Consider the following 19,447-nt stretch of genomic DNA (forward strand, 5'->3'; position numbering starts at 1 on the left):
TACACCACTCTGTCAGCAGCCATGCTGTGCTGGCAGCCCACATACTAAAAAACAGAGGAAGACTGGCACAGATGCTGGCTCAGGGCAAATCTTCCTCAGCAAAAAAAAAACAACAAAACTACTTGGATAGTCATCTATATAATCTTATTAAAGGATTTCTGGAAATCATCTAAGGTGTCTCTCCAAATTTTCTCTCAACTAGCCAAATTCCAATATAAGTGGTTCATTCTTTGCATTCGATTTTGCATTAAAAAGTTTGATACCTGAAATTAACTATCAGCTGGTAGTACCTTAATTTAGCCAATCACATCCCACCAAGACACATAGTAGAGAAGTTAATCCTAAGGGAGTGATAAAATGCTAATCAGATATTCAACAAATAATTGCTGAGCGAACACTCCATTCCAGGCACTGTATGAGGTGCTTGAACAAACATAATGATGAACAATATCAAATCCAAACCAAAGACGCTGCTACAGCGAAATGACTAGAAAAGGTGCTTAATCAGAGGTCTCTGAGCATGGCATGGAATGAACTATGGAATTTGTCGTCTGATTTCCACTTAGTAAATATTGTCATTGGGCTTAGAACAGTTTACTTATAGAAGTACCCAAGATTTAAATAATAAAACTTCCAGGTTTTCTATGGGACCTGAAATTCATTTACTATTCCAAGAAGAAATGCATCTGCTTTACTCCTTTTCATTCAAATATAACTGTAATAAGGTTTGGTGCTGATTCGTAATTTGTCCCTTTATTGCTTACTCTTTTGAAACTGTCACTTGGTTTGATTTTGGATTACACCAATATATCTAGATTTTCAGTAAATTGCCTATTTGAATCACTGGGAGAAACAGACAAATCACATCCCTTTTATAGGTCATGTCAGGATTATGCCCAATAACATTGGTATTAAGTAATAAATTTGGCAGTTTCATTATTTTCAGGGTATGTGTAGTGCCACATAAGTGTGTGATATTTGAATTTATTTTCTCAAGTTATCTCTAAAACAACACACGCCTTGTTTGAATATAGTTCTTAAATAATAAAAGCATACATTAATACTTAGAAGTATATTTATGTATGTTTCTATATATTATATAGTTTTGTCCTCCCAACACTCAAAAATATTATCAAAGGTTTTAATTTTTACTATGGAAAGCTTTAAAAACCATAAAAGTTGATCCATGTAGTTTCACCAATTATCAGTTCACAACCAATATTGTTTCATTGACATCTCCAACCGAAGCACGCTCTCTACTCTCTGGATTATTCTGAAACAAATACAACTCATTCTGTTCATGGATATTTTAGTATGTATTTTTAAAGATAATACTGCTTTAATAATCATAAACACGATACTATTGTCACACCTAAAATAAAATTAATAATAATTCCTTAACTTCATCCAATACCAGTTCAAGTTCAAATTTCTCTGAATGTCCCATTTTTTTCAATTTGTTTATATCAGGATTCAAATATGGTCCATAAATTTCAACTGATTGTTTTATCTCTTACATCCATTCTAATCTATATGTCTCCCTGCTTTCCTTTTCCTTGTCATTTCTTTGTTGATGAACCAGGTAACTTGCCCTATAAAGTTTTCCATAGTCTGGATCATCCGGGAATATCTACCACTGTGACGCTTGTCTGACACTGCATTTCCTGTACATTTGTAGTTATATCCAAAGACTTGATCAAGGTTTTTACAGGAATACTTCATAGGTATTATTCTATAGTTCCTGAAGATGCACATAAACTCTGGTCGTCCGTCTTTTTCTAAGGTTGACTGCCATTGATATCATTGCCGAGATCCACTATGTCATGAGGATTGGATAGTAGTAATATTTCAATTCTACTTTATTTTCTTTAATTATTAGCTGGAATACTTTTATCAAGAGATACTTCCCTCATCAGTTATATGGTTATGCTAAGGTATAGTTTTTACAAGAAAAGTAAAATAAATGTTTGGTTCTTTATCTTCCATTTTTAAAACAGTGAATTGGAATTAAGTTCTGAGGATCTAATGTAGAGCATGGTGACTATAATCAATAATACTGTAATGCATACGTGAAATTTGCTAAGAGACTGGATCTTAAGTGTTCTCACCACAAATAAAAAGGTAATTATATAAGGGGATGGATGTGTTAATTAACTTGATTGTGGCAATCATTTCACAATGTATATACAGGTCAAAGCATCACATAATATGTTTTAAATATATTACAATTTTATTTTTCAATTATATCTCAATAAAGCTGGAAAAAATAAAATAAAGTAGTGAATTGGTTTCCTAGCATGATCTAAACTTAATTTATGTATCATTATGAACTTGTGCGTTTAATCATATTTGATGAGTTGCAAACCATTGCAATTATTATTCTCATTGATGTTTGAATTGTCTCCTCTTTGACAAGGGACATTTTCTTCAAGTTCGCCTCTCAATAATTTTGCCATGACCCTAGCAGAAGTCTTTGATAACTTTCTTACTATTTGATATGGCAATATGTTCCAGGATTATCTTGCATACTTTGTTATATCCTAACCCAGAACTGAAACGTGCCATTTCTCCAAGGAACACTAGTCCTTGTACTGGAAAAAGTTATATAGATACTAGAACTTAGGTAGCGAAGAGTTCCTAATGGTTGGTCATTTTTTCCTAGATTTTTTTCATTGAACTTACTTTAATTGCTAAAATAAATCATGAGTTCATACTGATACTCCCAGTTAAATTAGGACTAAAAGATTTTTACTTAATCCTTCCAATTTTACAAGTGCATCATCTTTTCCTCAGCTCAAAATCCGATACTAAACAACATCAACATAAATATTTACTTGATTATACAATACACACACACATCCATATAGTGCATATAATATATACTGCAAATATAAAAACAGTTGTCTCAGAATAGCAATAGCAACATGTAAACTTACATTATGATTGCTAAAATAATTTAATTTATTTTTGGCTTCTTATGTCCTTATTGAACACTCCACTAGGCAAGCATAGACAAAGCACTGGGTTTAAAATCATTTCAAGTAATCCTTCCCTTTGTGGAAAAACTCTGATTGATACATGGGCTCATTCATTTCATTCTGCTTTCAACTTTCGGTGCTACTTTTATTTAAATTTGTCTTATAAATATTCAAATAATAAAATGGTTCCAAAGTCAAGATTAGAAAAAGATATATTCAGCAAAAAATAGCTACTCTCTCTATGTCTTCCAGCCTGTTCCATTCCTATAACTAATAGTAAACATTGTTTTCAGTTTTTGCTTTTCCTTCCATTTCCAAATATATAGATAAATATAGTCATGTGCACACAGACACACATATCCCTTTAGATAACTAGTAGCATACTTTTCTCCACCTTTCTTTTTACAGTTAATAATGTATTCTGGAGGTCACTCTATCGTGGTGAATAGAAATAGTCCTCGTTTCTGCATAGTACTTTATTATATGGATGCACCATAGTTGATTTAACTAGTCCTTGATTTATGAGCATTTGTGTTGTTTCCAGAATGTTGTTAAAATTGCTGCTTTCATGGATAGATTTGCATATGCATCTTTTTCTAATTCTGCCAAGTGACAGATTCCTAGAAGTGAAATTTCTGGGTCAAAGGTTGACTGACTATATCATATTGCTGGAAACTGCAAAGTTATCCCCAGAAATGTTGTACTATTGTGTATTCTTACCAGCAATTTAAAAAATAAATTGACTCTTTCTCTTTTATCAATATGGAAATATATTAAAAAAAACTTAAGTGATTTTTCCAAATTCATTCTTTTTTAGTCCTTTTATAGTCTGCCACAGAAACGTCCATTTGGAGACATGTATATCCCACTTAAAATGCCAGCTCAAGAGGTGGAAACTATGAGACAGGGCCAGAAATATTGTAGGGTAATTAAGCATAATTAAGATAATAGATGCAATGAGCTCTTGTTAAGGAGTTTGGTGATGAGCAGTCACTAAATGATGTTAAGAAATGAAGTGACATGATTAGACTCATAATCAGAAAAATATTTCTAAAAATAATTAAATACTTTGGATTGTATTGGAGAAGAATTAGTTTGGTAGAGGCAGGATGTGGCTCTTAATAGAAGTTGAAGGACTCACAGCTGGCAGAACTGAGAGGATAAGTGATTACATGGACTGAATTGTGCCCCTACCGCCCCACCATTCATACATTGAAGCCCTAACCTTCAATGTGACTGTATCTGGAGACAGGGTTTTCAGGATGCAGTAAAGATTCAATGACATCGAAGGGTGAGATCCTAATCTGATAGAATTAGTGACCTATAAGAAGATGAAATTCTCTCTCTCTTTCTCTCTCTCTCTCTCTCTCTGCACACACCAAGGAAAGGTCATATGAGGACAGAGTGGGAGGGCAGCTGTCTGCAAACCAAGAAGAGAGCTCTCACCAGAAACCGAATTTGCTGGCACCTTGATCTTGGACTTCCCAGCTTCCAGAAATGCGAGAAAATAGATTTTGTTGTTGAAGTTACCCAGTCCATGGTATTTTGATTTACAGCATCTTGAGCCAACTAATACAGTGATCAAACGGACTAGATTAAATAGAAGCAACTCTCCTCTCATTATAGGAGACACAATGAACTAATCCAGAGGAAAAAGCACTTCTACGTGTGCAGTCCCTCCAAAGTCTTCCTTCCCACTCAGAGAGAGCCTGGAACAACCTCTGGAGCATTTCACCATTCCCAGTGCCCCCCACCACCCACCACTATCTACCAGTTATCATGTTGTCTTTTGGTCTCCAGATCATTGGGTTTATCAATTCATTCAAAAATACTTATTAAACATCTCTTATTTTCCAGAGACTCTCTTTGTTGAACCAGACAGATGTAGCCTATCTGCTTTGAGAGATAAAAAATCTGGTCGCTGCTCCTGGCTCAATTAAATGTATGTAATTTCAGTGCCTCCAGTTTTTTCAGATATTTTGTTGCTTAAATTGGAGAGTGGATGCAGAAAAGGCGTAAAATATTGTAGTATTCTTTTCAACTTATAACGCTAATGGAATGAACTCTGGACTACAGCTACTGCATTCTAAATTCCTCTTTTTTCAATAGGGGAAGTCCATAAAATCTCATTTATTTTCTCCTCAAAATTGGGCATGAGTATGAAAGTATGCCTAAGAAGGAAAATACTAAATTAAATGTGATTTTTATTCCTGGAAAATTGGTATTTGAAGGACAATATTCGAATAGACTGAGGAAATTCACTAGTAAGATAGTAGTAAATCACTTCTGAATGGATAATATGTCCATTCGATTTTAAAAACCTTCAATTCTCAGTCAGCATATATTTGAATGAAAGATAAATGTGCATTTGTGAATTAGTCATCCCTTGTTCTTTCTCTAAAAAGGCTGAAAACAACATGTTCCATTATTAACTGTGAAAAAAAAAGAGCCTTTCATGAAATTTGATACTTGGAGGATAGTGATAGACTGTTGTGTTTAAAAATATAAATATTTGCTTTTATCATCTAATAAATATCTAGGCGTACTACATTCTCACTCCTTTCTAAAAGAAAAAAAAAATGTCAGTTCAAGTTATACTTCACTATCTGTATCTAGTGTGTTTGTATCCAACAAGCGAAAACAAAAAGTTTAAATGATAAGAAATGTATCTGTTTTCTAACCAGAGGGAGAGAGAACTGTCCCTGGTACTGTCTCTGAATGGTTGTTCTGATGCGATGATATGACTACCTGAGCAGAAAACCAGACAATCAGGAGAAGGAGATAAGCTGCTGAGTTACTGTGCATGTAAGATTGAGACGCCACTCAAAATAGTTCTCCACAAGCTACAAGCATCTGAATAAATACACAGCGAGGAGCCCCAGCACCTCATATGACTTCACCTTTGCCCTTTTTCCTTCCATTTTCAAAACGGCTCACAATTGGGTAATAAATTATATAAAAATTCAAGTAATGTGTAATCTTATAAAAAAAGGAATTTGATGTAGGTAATTATACCTATATACCTATATAGGTATATAACAATAGGTAATATTAGCTCTGATTTTTTCTAACTTAAAACCTTATTCCTTGGGAAGAAAGAAACTAATTTACAAAATATTTGACTTAGTTTTGCCCTCTGACAGTGCAGTTGTCCTGATTTTGATTTTTTTCTAACCTGGAAGTCCACATTGTTCGCTCTTCTTCCCACTGTGGAACTTTTCAAGACTCTAGTTCTTCAATCCCTACAGCAGATCAAATATTCACTTTCCTGGAGCTATATTACTTGACACGATGCTTGGAAAAGAGGTTCAGTTCGATTCTGGTCTCTAGTCTACAGGGAGTGGATCAGATATAAACAATCAAACTGGTCAATAAGATTTGATAATGTATATATAAGGTATAGAAGGACGTCTCTTGTTAGACAAGGGAAAAGCCCCTTCAGGCTTTCCTGTAAAGGGGAACAGAGACACATCTTAGCTTGAAAAGTGGTGTGAGTTAAAGGAAACATGTTTAAGATGAATAATAATAAACCAAGTTTGTGTTTTGGTGGGAATGATCCAGTGAAGAGGGAAAAATATGAATGAAAAGAGGGAAGAGATAGTGACAAAAGGAACATTGTTGAGTAGGTATGCCAACCACTTTTTTGTGTAGTCATCATGCAGATATTTGGCAGTAGGATGGAGAAATTCTCTTGATTGCCTCTATTTGCTCACTGAAATAAAAAGTAAGTTGTCACTGGGAGGAAGTGGGAGGGAAATGGTTTGAGAAAGCAGGATGAGACATGAAACAGGTGTCTCCAAGAGTGAAAAGAACATTACCAGGGAAAAGTATTAGGATGGACAGAGAGTACTGAAGGACCTCTCAATCTTCGTTAATGTTAAATCTAAGGTCAGAATATATATATCTCTTTAGCTTCTATTTACTTCACATAAGCGAAAATGTAGGCTAGTAAGAAAGTTGAGTACAACTCTAGTTCTGAAATTGCAATTTCAGTATGATTAAGGTAGTTGAAGGGGTATGCATTAGAGTGATTAATCTAATGGGTCACGGAATTTAAACTGATTGAAGGAGGAAAAGAGAACTGGACTAGAGATAAAATAAAAGTCGTTGTGTCAATGGATACCAGGTCTTGACAAGATCATGTTTGTTAGCATTGATGCCAGAGTAAGTGAACTGGAGAAACAGGAGTGTGGGTCAGGACTGGGACTATTTGACACTGAGATTTCAGAGGTGGTGCAGATATTGAGAGAATGAGATCTAAGATATGCCTATGAGAGAGGGAGAATAACGTGAGGTCAAACAAAAGTTTCATTGAAAAATGAGGGAAGAGTTCAGGGAACCAGACAAATAATTTATGTGGATGTTGAAGACTCAATAAATGATAAAAGGAGTAACAGTGGAAAAGAAGACATCAACAAGAGGCTAAAATCTCCAGTAAAGATAGGGGTGTGATTGCGAGATTAGTAGTGACCAGCCTTAAATTGCATGAGGCATAGACTTCAAAGGGGCTGGGTTTTCTGATGGTCAGAAAGAGGTAACTATAATTATGAAGAATACCTACCCCATCTTTAGGACTTGTGATGGACAGGATGAGGGATAAAAAAATACAATCGGCACTTGAAAGAGCAGTCCCAAAGAAAAATGATTAAGTATGCAAGGCAGAAGTTAAAGATATAGAGCATTTTGTTAATGACAGTTTGTGAGTTTCAAGGGGCACAGTAAGTCTTTGGAATACCAGGGAGGAGTAGGAGAATGAGGTAGACCGGGGACCTCCATAAATCTTTTTAGAAGGCAATATTGAGGGGCTGGCCTGGTAACATAGTGGTTAAGTTTGCATGCTCCACTTCAGCGGCCCGGGGTTCACAGGCTCAGATCCTGGGCATGAACCTACACACTGCTCATCAAGCTATGCTGCCACGGCGTCCCACAAACAAAATAGAGGAAGGTTGGCACAGATGTTAGCTCAGGGACAGTCTTCCTCAAGCAAACAGAGGAAGATTAGCAACAGATGTTAGCTCAGGGCAAATCATCCTCACCAAAAGAAAAAAAAAAAAAAAAAAAGCAATATTGAGTAAAAGTTTTATCCCAAGGTGAAATACTATATATAGGTAAAATGATACTTAATGAAAAGTAAGTGGCACTACGGAAATATCCTTTTGATATAATATTACCTAGGTTAAAGCAGGATACAAAATTGTGTGTGCGTGTGTGTGTTTTATGCGAGAAATACTCTTCTGTGTAGGGAAAATCTTTCAGAGAGAACACACGACAATGAAAATAGTCATGCCAAAATGTAAAACTATTGAACTTTTCCTCTATTTTTATTCTACAAGATTTAAAGTCAATATTCTATCTTCAAATAATTGTCCCCACTCTGCTAAATATCTTTAATGTGAACAAATCTGTTAAAGACCATATATTCTTCAAATTAACATTCACTTTTTGTAACACAGACATAAAATGAGAGAAATGATGCTTATCATTGCTATAAGAACTTAGCCATATGTTGGTTTTTCAAAGTGACTAGTGGACACTTAGTATTAACAGAACAGAAATAGGAAGAAGGTGAGAAGATGTCTTCAAACTAAAAGGAATTGTGTCTAAAATAAATCACCCAGCTTTAGTTTTCTTGACCACTTTTCTTAACTAACGATCATTTACAGTTCTTGGCTGTCTCTTCTCTCAAGCTGAATGGGAATCTGTAATACTAACATTTCAGAAAGATAATATAAATAATAAACAATAATCAATTTAAAAAAATAAAATTATTAGTTCTGAATCGTGACTCATGATTGTCATCATGTCCATAGCATCAGGAAAATTCATTTGTTTCTAGGAATTGTCTTGTCCACTTGAGATGATTTAATTTTGTTTACCTGAAAAAAACACAGAAATGTAAAATGTAAAAACAACTTGCCTTTAACTATAGAGAATTTGGTTTCAGCTAAAGAGTTCTAAATATTTCACTTCAACACACAATGTATTATAAATGCAAAGATTTGTTTGCATATTAAAAAGTTACATCTGAGCCAAATTGGGAGAGATGTCACTAGTGTTGCTGGGGGTTAAGGTTAGAGTTCCTGTGAACACAGATCCTGAGACTTAATATCCTAGATATCAAGCTAATGAAGAAAAACCACAAACTCCAAAATTTGTCAGTTTGATATATTTGTGACATCAAACTCATTTAGCAATACTTGTCTAGCACAGTTTCATTTTATGGGCCATAATTATTAATTGGCTCTTGTCAAAAGTAATAAACATTTTTAAATTTGTTATTATTTGTGGCATTTGGGATGGCATACAATTAATAAAATGCCAACACACCTTCAAGGACAGTGCCTGGAACAAGGGAGGCCTTGGTATGTATTAAGGATGGTAAAACGAGACCACTAAAGCCTGTCTGTATAGAGCACCAGGATGTGGATTAAGCGCAACCTGTAGGAAATGCTTTGTGTTTACCCACATTGATATAAAGTAATCAGATATTTAAAATCGTCACATAACTCAAACTGTTTTTAAAAAATCTGCAATTGGTTCTAAGATTTTAAATTTTAAATCTCATCAACGCTTTTAGTAACATACCAAGAAGTTTGAATCTCATTTTATCCAGTATTTTAATTCATTCACTTGCTAACTTTATCTTCTAAATACCCCACAAGCTAAAAGGCATTCCTTGAGTTTTACACTCATATTCAAGGACAGAAACAGTAGCTGTATTAAATATGCCTTTTCAGACTCCACCATGCAACCTCAAGACCTACACTGGAAGCAGAAAAAATCTATTATTACTGTTCAACACTGTATTCATTTCCAATTTACTGCTGTAAGAAAACTCAGTGGCTTAACACACACAGATTTATTCTCTCACAGTTCTGAAAGTCGGAGTCTAAAATCAGCACAGCAGCAGGGCTGTGCTCCCTCTGGAAGCTCAGGGAAGAATCCATTTCCTTCCCTTTTCTGGCTTCCCCAGGCCACCTGCATTTCTTGGCTTGTGCCCTCATCCTACATCTCTGAGCTGGCACTGTAGCCTCTTCCGATCTCTACCTCTGAACTTGCTTCCATCCTGGGATCGTCTCTATGATTCTTCTTCCTCCCTTGTGATTACATTGAGCTCACCCAGATAATTTCTCCTTCTCAAGATTCTTAATCGCATTGTCATATAAAGTAACACATCCACGGATTCTGGGCATCAGGATATGGACATATTTGAGAGGCCATTACTTAGCCACCATAGGCACATAAAGATATGGCACCTTTTACCAAGAAAGTAGTACCTATGTCAACAGCTGGTTTGACCTGGCTTAATTGCTATTGCATTCAAATAAGTAAAAGTAATTTCTTACTTAGGTTAGTCAGCCTATCTTTTTGACTCTCATAATGGTTGGAAATTACTTGTGTTTGTAAACTGTTTTAGGAACTATGGCTTTTTCTCATACAGAACAATCAGTGTTGTATATAGTAATCAGTGAATAATGAAGAAATATTTAAACATGGACAAATATTTTAACGTGAAACTTCTAGAAAAGACAGACAATAACAACATCAATCAATATAAATCTCTTTGGACAATAGCTATCGTTACCATGTACACTTCAAATTTGGATCTTTTGTTTCTAATAGTAACTGACAGCTTTTCTTTGGTTTATATATGATACATAAGCCCATGACTATTTTTCCCAAAATTCAGGTCATTAATAGCTTTTCCTAAATTTTCTAGCAAAAAAGTGCATATTTTGAAGATAAAATTAATGATTTACATGCTTTAATCAGGTCACAAATCTAATTAACTGGAATTTCAGCTTTGATCCTTAAATTATGTCAGAGAAAATATTTTGAGTAATGTGTTTTATTGTTAAAGATTTATACAACATTTTGATAATCAAACCAAAATTCTCATTACATGTGAATAGGTTTTCTGTTCATCCTTGCTTGCCTTCCTTCAAAGCTGACCAAGCTACATTCCAGGATGAGTTGAGATGGGCGCCAGGGACTGGGGAGATGGATGAAGAAAATGTCAAATTCTCTTTGTAATTTACCACCTCCCCAGAGGGGCGTTTGTAAATTCCATGTCTTCTAAAATCTGGCAATAAGTCTTCTGGCAAATGACATCTTGCATTATAAGCAGTAGATGCTCTAACAATTTCAGCAGCAATTCTTTAATCAGACTGTCTTCACTGATAACTAAACCTCTCCATGGTACCTTCTTAGAATACCTAATGTCGCTGCATAAGCACAAATGTTCCTTCTTCTACGTGACGGGCTGTCATTTCAAGAAAACGAAAACTGTTTTAGACCCTTGCAATTATTTTATTCTTTTTACTTATGCCCTGGAATAAATAATATTCTGCCGGTACAAATTACTTTTAAATGAGCCGTATTTTCATTTTATTTTAAGAAAGAGGAATATTCATTGGGGATTTCTGAGAACATATTGGTATGAGCAAACATTCCAGGAATTCCATCTTTTATATTCCCATTAAAATGTGCATTGATAATAATAATAGTCTCCATTTCTCAAAACTTACTATGGAAGTAGTGCTGTGATAGACATGACATATTTTAACATATGTAATTCTCACAACAACCTTTTGAAGGGATGAATCTGAAACTCTGGGAGACAAATTGTCCAAGGTTACTTAGCTACAAAATGGCAGAGCTGAGATTCTGACTCAAATCTATCTGAAATCACAGTCTAATTGCTTAAAGTACATACTTAGGAAAAACCTTATCAGCCTGAAAGCTAATATGAAGCATAAACCATTTCCAGGCTCCAGTTTCCATTTATAATAAAGATATAAATAAAAACAGAAATTTTCAAAATAGCAGAATTAATCTATATTTTTAAAGTTATAACATTGAGCGACACATAAGAATACTTACTGTATTTGAAAAACTTAAGTCTGGAAAAACGTAAATGATAACAGGGTATGTCACCATCAGGGCACCCTTCTATTGTATGGAAACATACACGAGGTGACAAATTATCTCTTTCCCAAGAATGATTTTTTTAACTATATTTAGAAACAAGTCAATCCAGAGAAAGTGTCAATTCCTAACACACTTTCTACTCGATACTGTTTCCTAACTTTGAGGAGAAAGAAAACCCTACAGCTGAGCACTAAGTCAACAGTCCCCAGGAAATCACTCGATTTCCTCAGACCTCAACTTCAAATGAACAAAGCTACTTTTGCTAAACAACATCACAAAGTAACCCGTTGCATCTCGGGATGAGTAACTTCCATGCACAAACTCTTTCAAGTAGTAGAAGCCCTCCAAGGACAGCATTTTTATAGTCATGGTTACAGTGACCTTGTATTTTGTCACTAAACCAAGAAACTTTGCAAGGGAAAGAAGGGACTACTGATAATTATGTCGAGACAAAAATGAAATATGACGGTCATGGGCAAACCAGAGCATTTTGTCACCCTATAGACACTAGACCCACAGGAGACATCGTAGCTGAAAGATAATATATCCACATTGATATGTGAGCATGACAAAAAAGAAGATGAAACCAAGATAAAACCCGTTTAAATGAATCTAAGAAGTTAAAAAGCTACAATACTTTCCACTTGTAGTGTGGCATGATCCACTACTGCTGGACCATCCCAAGAGGCCACCAATGAGGACCCACCCCTCTAGAGCAGGGCACAGCCTAAGAGACCAACCCACGCTGCTCCTTCTTCTATAAGGCCCATGAGTTAAGAATGGTTTTTCCATTTTACTGTAAGTCAATCAACATTCACATATACCAGGCAAAGGATATAATAAATCTAGTACTTTTTTAAAAATTCTGGAAGACAAATTTAAAGCCCTTATTAAAGAAATTGGACCCAATGGAAACTGGCTGGTTTGCTTTTTAAATCAGTGATTATTTAGAAGCACATGCCTCATAGCTAACAGCCAAAGACTCACTTCGTAAGCAACTTTTATAGGAAGCAGAGGAGTGCTAAAGATGATTGCTCACTGCTCAATGATTAAATCTTCCCACAAAATGAAAAACAAATTTTAAAACAGCTGAGCTATATCCCTGAAACTGGATAAATCAGGCACTTTCATCATTGTGCAATAACTAAAAGACAAATGAGCAGGTATTTAACTGTATAATTAATTTGTAGTGAAAGAGAATGTCCTCATTTCTGTACGGGAAAAAGAAAGACTTTTAACCATAGGCTTAAGATATACTTTAAGGGGTAGATATAGTCCTAATAGGTGAAAATTACAGATTATACATATAAATAATATATAATAACCTATCTATAATAATCTATAATATAATATATCTATACGTAGATGTAGATACAGACATAAACATAAACATTGATAGAAATATACATAGAGATATACATAAAAATATGTTGGTACACTATAAAGACATATTTTCTGGCAGCCAAAGGCACACAGATTAAACAAGCAGCAATGGAAAGTTTCCTATCACTATGGGCAGGTTGAAATCAAGGCTCTGGTGAGGCTGAATTATATTGCTTATTATTAAATAAATAGTTCTCAAACTTTAGTGGATAGCTGGAAATATTTGTAGAGATTATAAATAAAAAGTGGTAGTGGTGCCCTACGCCCAGAGATTCTGATTTAGTAGATTTGGGTCGGATCTGGTCATCTCTATTTCTCCTATTTTCATAGTGATTCTGAAGTAATCCACAATTTGAGAAGCATTGAATTAGAAACAATGTTATATTTGATGTTTAGTTGTGTAATTGATGGAGCTTAAAAAAAAAAAAGGATACATGTTTAGACTTTTTATTCCATAACAACTGAATCAGAATCTCTGAGTTGAGGGTCCAGAAATCCACATTCAATTTGTACCCCCAAACTACCATTCCAGAGATGCTAAAAAATTATTTATAAAACTGATTGTTTTTTCATTTATATTTACCTGGGTTTAAGAGTCACAATCAAGAATGTTGTATGATCACACTCTGTTTTTACAAATAAAAAAGGAGAATTATATGTGGTGGCACTTTATAAACAATGTGCAACAAACAAATAACCATAACCTTCAATGCATAATGATAAGGTCTACCAAGCTGCTTTCAGTCCTGCAGCCACCTCACAGCTTTCAGCAGCTCAGTTCAGTCAACGCAACTGGAAGATCAAAGGGAAATTCTGCACAAGCTGGAGCTTGGCACTCCTTCTGCTAAAATACATCTTTCAACTATATTGATTACCTGAAGGGATGAGATGAAAACTGCATCAATTTTGCCAGCTAAAGCAGACAAATTAAGAAGGACAAGAGTACATCTAGCTTGTCTTTCCCAAAACTATATGTGCTTTGTGTTACATCAATTCACAAGTCTGTATATACGTGAGAGAATTGAGCTCCTATTCTTGCTCAGTTTCATCAGTGGGAAAATATTGTCTTTCCCTTTAAGACTGAATATTTTACAAATCTATTAAATTACCCATTTAGCTACAGGTGATTTTGATTGACTCCTAGGTAGGAAATTTAACTCAGTTTCATTTCATTGTCAAATGGCCATTTAGAAGAGTTTCAACTATGAGGACAGATGGGGGAGATAAGGCCAAAGGACATAAAGGCCTCTGATCAAAATTCCTGAGCAGAGTAAAATAATTGGAAACTGGTCTAGGTGACTAGAAAAGATATTTCATTGATATTTTAAAACCATACTTTGAGGAACCAAAAAGTTACAGAACACCACAATACCTTTCATTTGTAATGCAACAGACACTTCCTCATCTTTACTTTAGCCACCTCCTGCCTAATCAATTATGCAGCATGGTTAGGATCAATTTTGCACTATTAGTCATAGAATTAAAAATCGAATATAGAAATTCTTAAACCCAACAAGTCAGCATTTTAAGTTAAACAGCTGCTTTAAAAATTTATTAATTAAAATTCAATCTCTAAAACATATGCTTCATGGTTTTTTTCATACAGTCGATGACCACCCCAAGTGATATATCCAAAACATATAACAGCCCTTCACAATAGTCCCAATGTAACCATATGTTCACAGTCATCTCCCTTAGGTCACACTGCTCCTTTGTTATTAGCAAAGAAAAATATATACATTAAAACAAAACCACACAAGATACTGGCAAATTAGAGAATTTTCAAAGGAATACAATCCCGACAATAGGCCAGAATAAATTGGTATAGAGGGATAATCCGGTTGCTAAAGCAAATAAAAACACGGAATAAAATATGAGTTATCAACGACAAATACATCACCCTGCTCAAAAGAAATAGGCTCAAAACTAATTTTCATGTGCCAGAACCAAAAAGAAAACTGAAAGTAAGAATACTAAGCAGCAAGCAATATCAAGGCATCTCCCAGGACAGCTGAACCTAAAATAGGACTAAGGAATCAGCGTTAAAGCCCAAGCTTGGAAGGATGGGGCCTTAGGCCTGAGGCAGATAGGGGACTAGATCTGAGCCTTTGCATAAAACACAGAACTTCCAAGAACTGTGAAGTCTATAAATTTTAGAGCAGAAGTGGCCGGGAATCAATGGGCAATGTGTAGAAAAGGAAAATTAAAATGTTGAAGACATAAAATTATAAAGGATATGCAAAACCAGTCTAACAATAGAGTTAACTGATAAAACAAAGAAGAAAATTACAGAGTTAGCACCTCAAGAACCTGAAAAACTAAAAGCATCGTACAGTGACTATAAATAAGAAAGTATAAGCTAACTAAAGTGATAAAAAAAGGAATAGACAGCATGAAGAACAGAATTGTTTAACATATAAAATACTGGTTTGAAAAAGAATTTCTCAAAATATAGCTATTAAAATTAAATATTCAAAGAATGAATTAAATGGCTGATTAACCACAGTCAGAACGAAAATTAGTAAACTTAAGATACTTCAGAAACTTGAAGCCCTGAGAGAGCTGAAGTGTTAGGTCGGAGGTATGGAGAACAGAATGTAAAACAACAATGTATGTTGAAGAGTAGCTCCAGAAAAGGAGAATGGAGAAAATTAGTGGTAGTCTATATTTGAAGAAATAATGGATACAATTATTTTTGAACCAAAAATATGAACCCACAATTTGAAAGAGCACAAAATGACCCAAAAAGGATATATTTAAATAAATCTACACCTAGACATATTGTGGTAAAAGGCTGAGTACTGAACAAAAGGGAAAACCTTAGAAGCAACTAGAGAGAAAAGGCAGATTTCCAATAAAGGACAACAATTAGACTGACAGCAAATCTTTCCTGTGGTAGACGATGCCAGAAGTGCTGCCAGAAGACTAGAGTTAATAAAGAGTACTAGAGTATATTTTAAGGCTTAAGGAAAAAATAATTTTAGAAAATGACCAAAAGTCTGTATCACTCACAGATCTTCATTGAAAGAATACTGTGGTGGGCAGAATAATGGCTGCCCGAAGACATCCTCATGCTAATCATCAAAACCTGTGAATATGTTACCTTACAGCGCAAAAGGACTTTGCAGATATGATTAAGTTAAGGATCTTGAGATGGGGAGACTATACTGGGTTATTTGAAAGGATTTAATATAATCACAAGTGTCCTCAAAAGAGTCAGAGATGTGATAACTGTAGCAGAGATCAGAGAGATTCAGTTGATGGCTTCGAAGATGGAGGAAGAATCCAAAGGCAAGAAATGCAGATAGACTCTAGGAAGTGGGAAAGGCAAGGGAACAAATTCTTCCCTGGAGCATCCAGAATGAGCACAGCCCTGCCAACAACTTGATTTTAGCACACAGAACCACATTCAGACTTCTGACCTTTAGAACTGTAAAACGATCAGTTCTTGTTGTTTTTATGCCGCTAAATTCATGGTAATTTGTTACAGCAGCAACAGAAAATTAAAACATATATATCCAACACATATTCTCTCAAAAGAAAGGAAATTGAACTATATATACATATGCATGTGGATATATAGTGTATTTATAGCATATATTTGTGTGTACATACTATATATTATACATATAGTAGATAGATAGATAGATGAATGATAGAAAAGAGAGAGCCACAAAAAGAGAAATTGAACACCATATATATGGCACTCAAAGTTAAGGTATTGTCTTGGAAGAGAATATAAAATAATGATTAATTTTACATTGTGTTAAGTAGAGTATGCATTTAAAGAACTGAAAGTAACTCCTAAAATAATATCACTAAAATACGTAACTTTGAAACAAGTAGAGGAGACAACACGACCACAACAACAAGCAATTACTTCAATAAGAACACATGGAAAATAAAAACAAGACACAAAAATACAGAGAAAGCAAGATGAATAGAAATCACAAAGCAAAATGGTGAAAACAATTCCAGATATGTCAGTTTCATAACAAATGAAAATGGATTAAAGTTACTCAATTGCCATGGGGCTGGCTGAGGCCTTCCATGAGACTGGGTTGCGACGAAACATGGCAAAAGTTAGCAGTACAATTATTAAAACATTCACTGGTGGTAAACTGGCATCTTATTCTTGTGGGAAATTTAGGAAGACATTTAGGAAGTTTCCAGAAAGTAGTTTAACTATAAGGACCGTGGAATTGGAGAGCTGTTGCTAAGCAGCTAATCAATAACTTGGAGAAAAGAAAACAAAAGGCTGGGAGTAGTGAATCTGTAATTAAAAGCCAAATACAAAAGCCAAAAACTCTCCTAAGTGCAGCATATAAAAATGTTCTTATCCTCTTCAACATGAGAGCAGAGAAAGTCCAGTTCCAGCCCCAGGACTTAATTGATAGAGGAGCTGGACACCAAAGAAGGTAAAATCCCCAGCCTAGATGCCAAGGTCAAGGTCCTTGTCGGGAAAGAGCGGGATCTTGAGACATAAGCTGTGAACATCTGGATTGATGCACAAGTTGCTGTGAACCCTCTGAGATGTTTAAAGAATTTATCTGGAGATCATGTAGAGACTTACCACCACCCTACAGGACAACATGAGCCCCCTTCAGGATCTGCCTCCACATACCCTCCTACACACTAGACTAATAGCCAAGATTAAGTAACAATGAAACCAGGACAGATTCGTGCTACACCTTGGAAGGGACAGCAATTCACTTTGACAAGAATAAAAGCAATGTTGAGGCCTGGCTTTGCTTTGCTGCCCACTTGGCTACACATAGCCCCACTATCCTTGAGCTTCAAGAATGTATTTCTTGAGCATGGGATGCCATGCAGTATCACATCAGACCAAAGAACCCATTTTATATAGCAAAGGAATTTCAATAGTGGGTAAGCAACCAACCATAGAATCAACTGGTCATATCACACATCACATCACTCAGAATCTGCCAACCTGATGGAACAGAGACACAGCTTGTCTACCCAGCCAGAAGTGATACCTTGTGAGAATAGGGTGCCTTCTTCCAGGACACAATTTGCACTCAATTAAGACTTTTATATATGCTTATCACCTGTAGGAAGAACGCATGGGTCTGGAAAGCAAGAGGTGGAAGCAGGAGTGGTCTCACTTATTGTCATTTCCATTGTTCCTATTGGGGAATGCATGCTTCCCATCCTCACAACTCTGGGCTCTGCAGCTTTGGAGGTCCTATGTCACAAAACCAGAACGCAGAGCAAGAGTTCCATTAAACCATAAGAAATGAGCGCTGCCTGGGCTCTTCAGGCTCTTTGTGCTAAGTTAGCAGATAAAGAGCTGTCATCTTGGTGGGTTTTCTACATCATGATCATCAGTAATGGGGGCAGAGAGGAATATTTGGATACACAAGTGATCCACCTGGGTGTGTCTTGGTACCCCTCGCCCAATTTTGTTGGTAAATAACAAGCACAGCAGCCACAGCTTGTGAGGAGGATGTTCACTAGGAGCTCAGGTCTCTCAAAGATGAGGGCTGGGTCACACTACCACTTAAGCCACTGAGACCAGCAGAGACACTAGCTGAGAATGAGAACACTTTTGAAATGATAGTAGAAAAGGAAGATGAGCATCAGTTGCAACCTTAGCCTATATTCATCAGGGAGGGCTATCATTTATCCTACTGTCATCCCTCTACTAAGTTTGTGCATGAATAAAGACTCGCTGGAATATTAGAGGAACTATTCTCTGGATTTATACAAGAAATGTATCTGGCAAACACAAGGGGAGGAATATAATATGTGCTGTGCTGCCTTCCAAGATCCTACTTAAGGGATGAACAACTTATTCCCCTCATTGTTGGGAGTGCTACCAACAGTCAGCCTTCAGCTGTGGACCCTCTTTGGGAATTACCTTAGTTAAAGCAAGCTTCCCAGCCCAAGGCCATACTCCCTTCCTAGGTCAGCTGACACCCACTGACTCATAACACAGTGGTATAGAGGCCCAAGCCTCTCACCCTGACTTAGGCCAGTCCAACTGTAGGGCTCCCCACAGGGTCTCTGAGCCATTGACGACACTGGATCGCAGCCCAACTTCTCCCTCTGTCCAATCTTGCCTCCATCTCTTCCTTTCCTTCCACAGCTGTTTCTCTCAAGGGAACTCTCTATTAAAACTTTTGCAGGATAAT

The 19,447-nt window shown here is 35.8% G+C and overlaps 1 long non-coding RNA gene across 1 annotated transcript in view; it reads right to left on the reverse strand.

Moving 5' to 3' along the window:
* The window catches only part of LOC139082034 (uncharacterized), a 180,116-nt gene that overhangs the window by 9,774 nt on the left and 150,895 nt on the right, over positions 1–19,447 (reverse strand). The gene's annotated exons all lie outside the window — the stretch shown is intronic.

This window comes from Equus przewalskii, chromosome 1, assembly GCF_037783145.1.
Source record: "Equus przewalskii isolate Varuska chromosome 1, EquPr2, whole genome shotgun sequence".
Taxonomy (NCBI): Eukaryota; Metazoa; Chordata; class Mammalia; order Perissodactyla; family Equidae; genus Equus; species Equus przewalskii.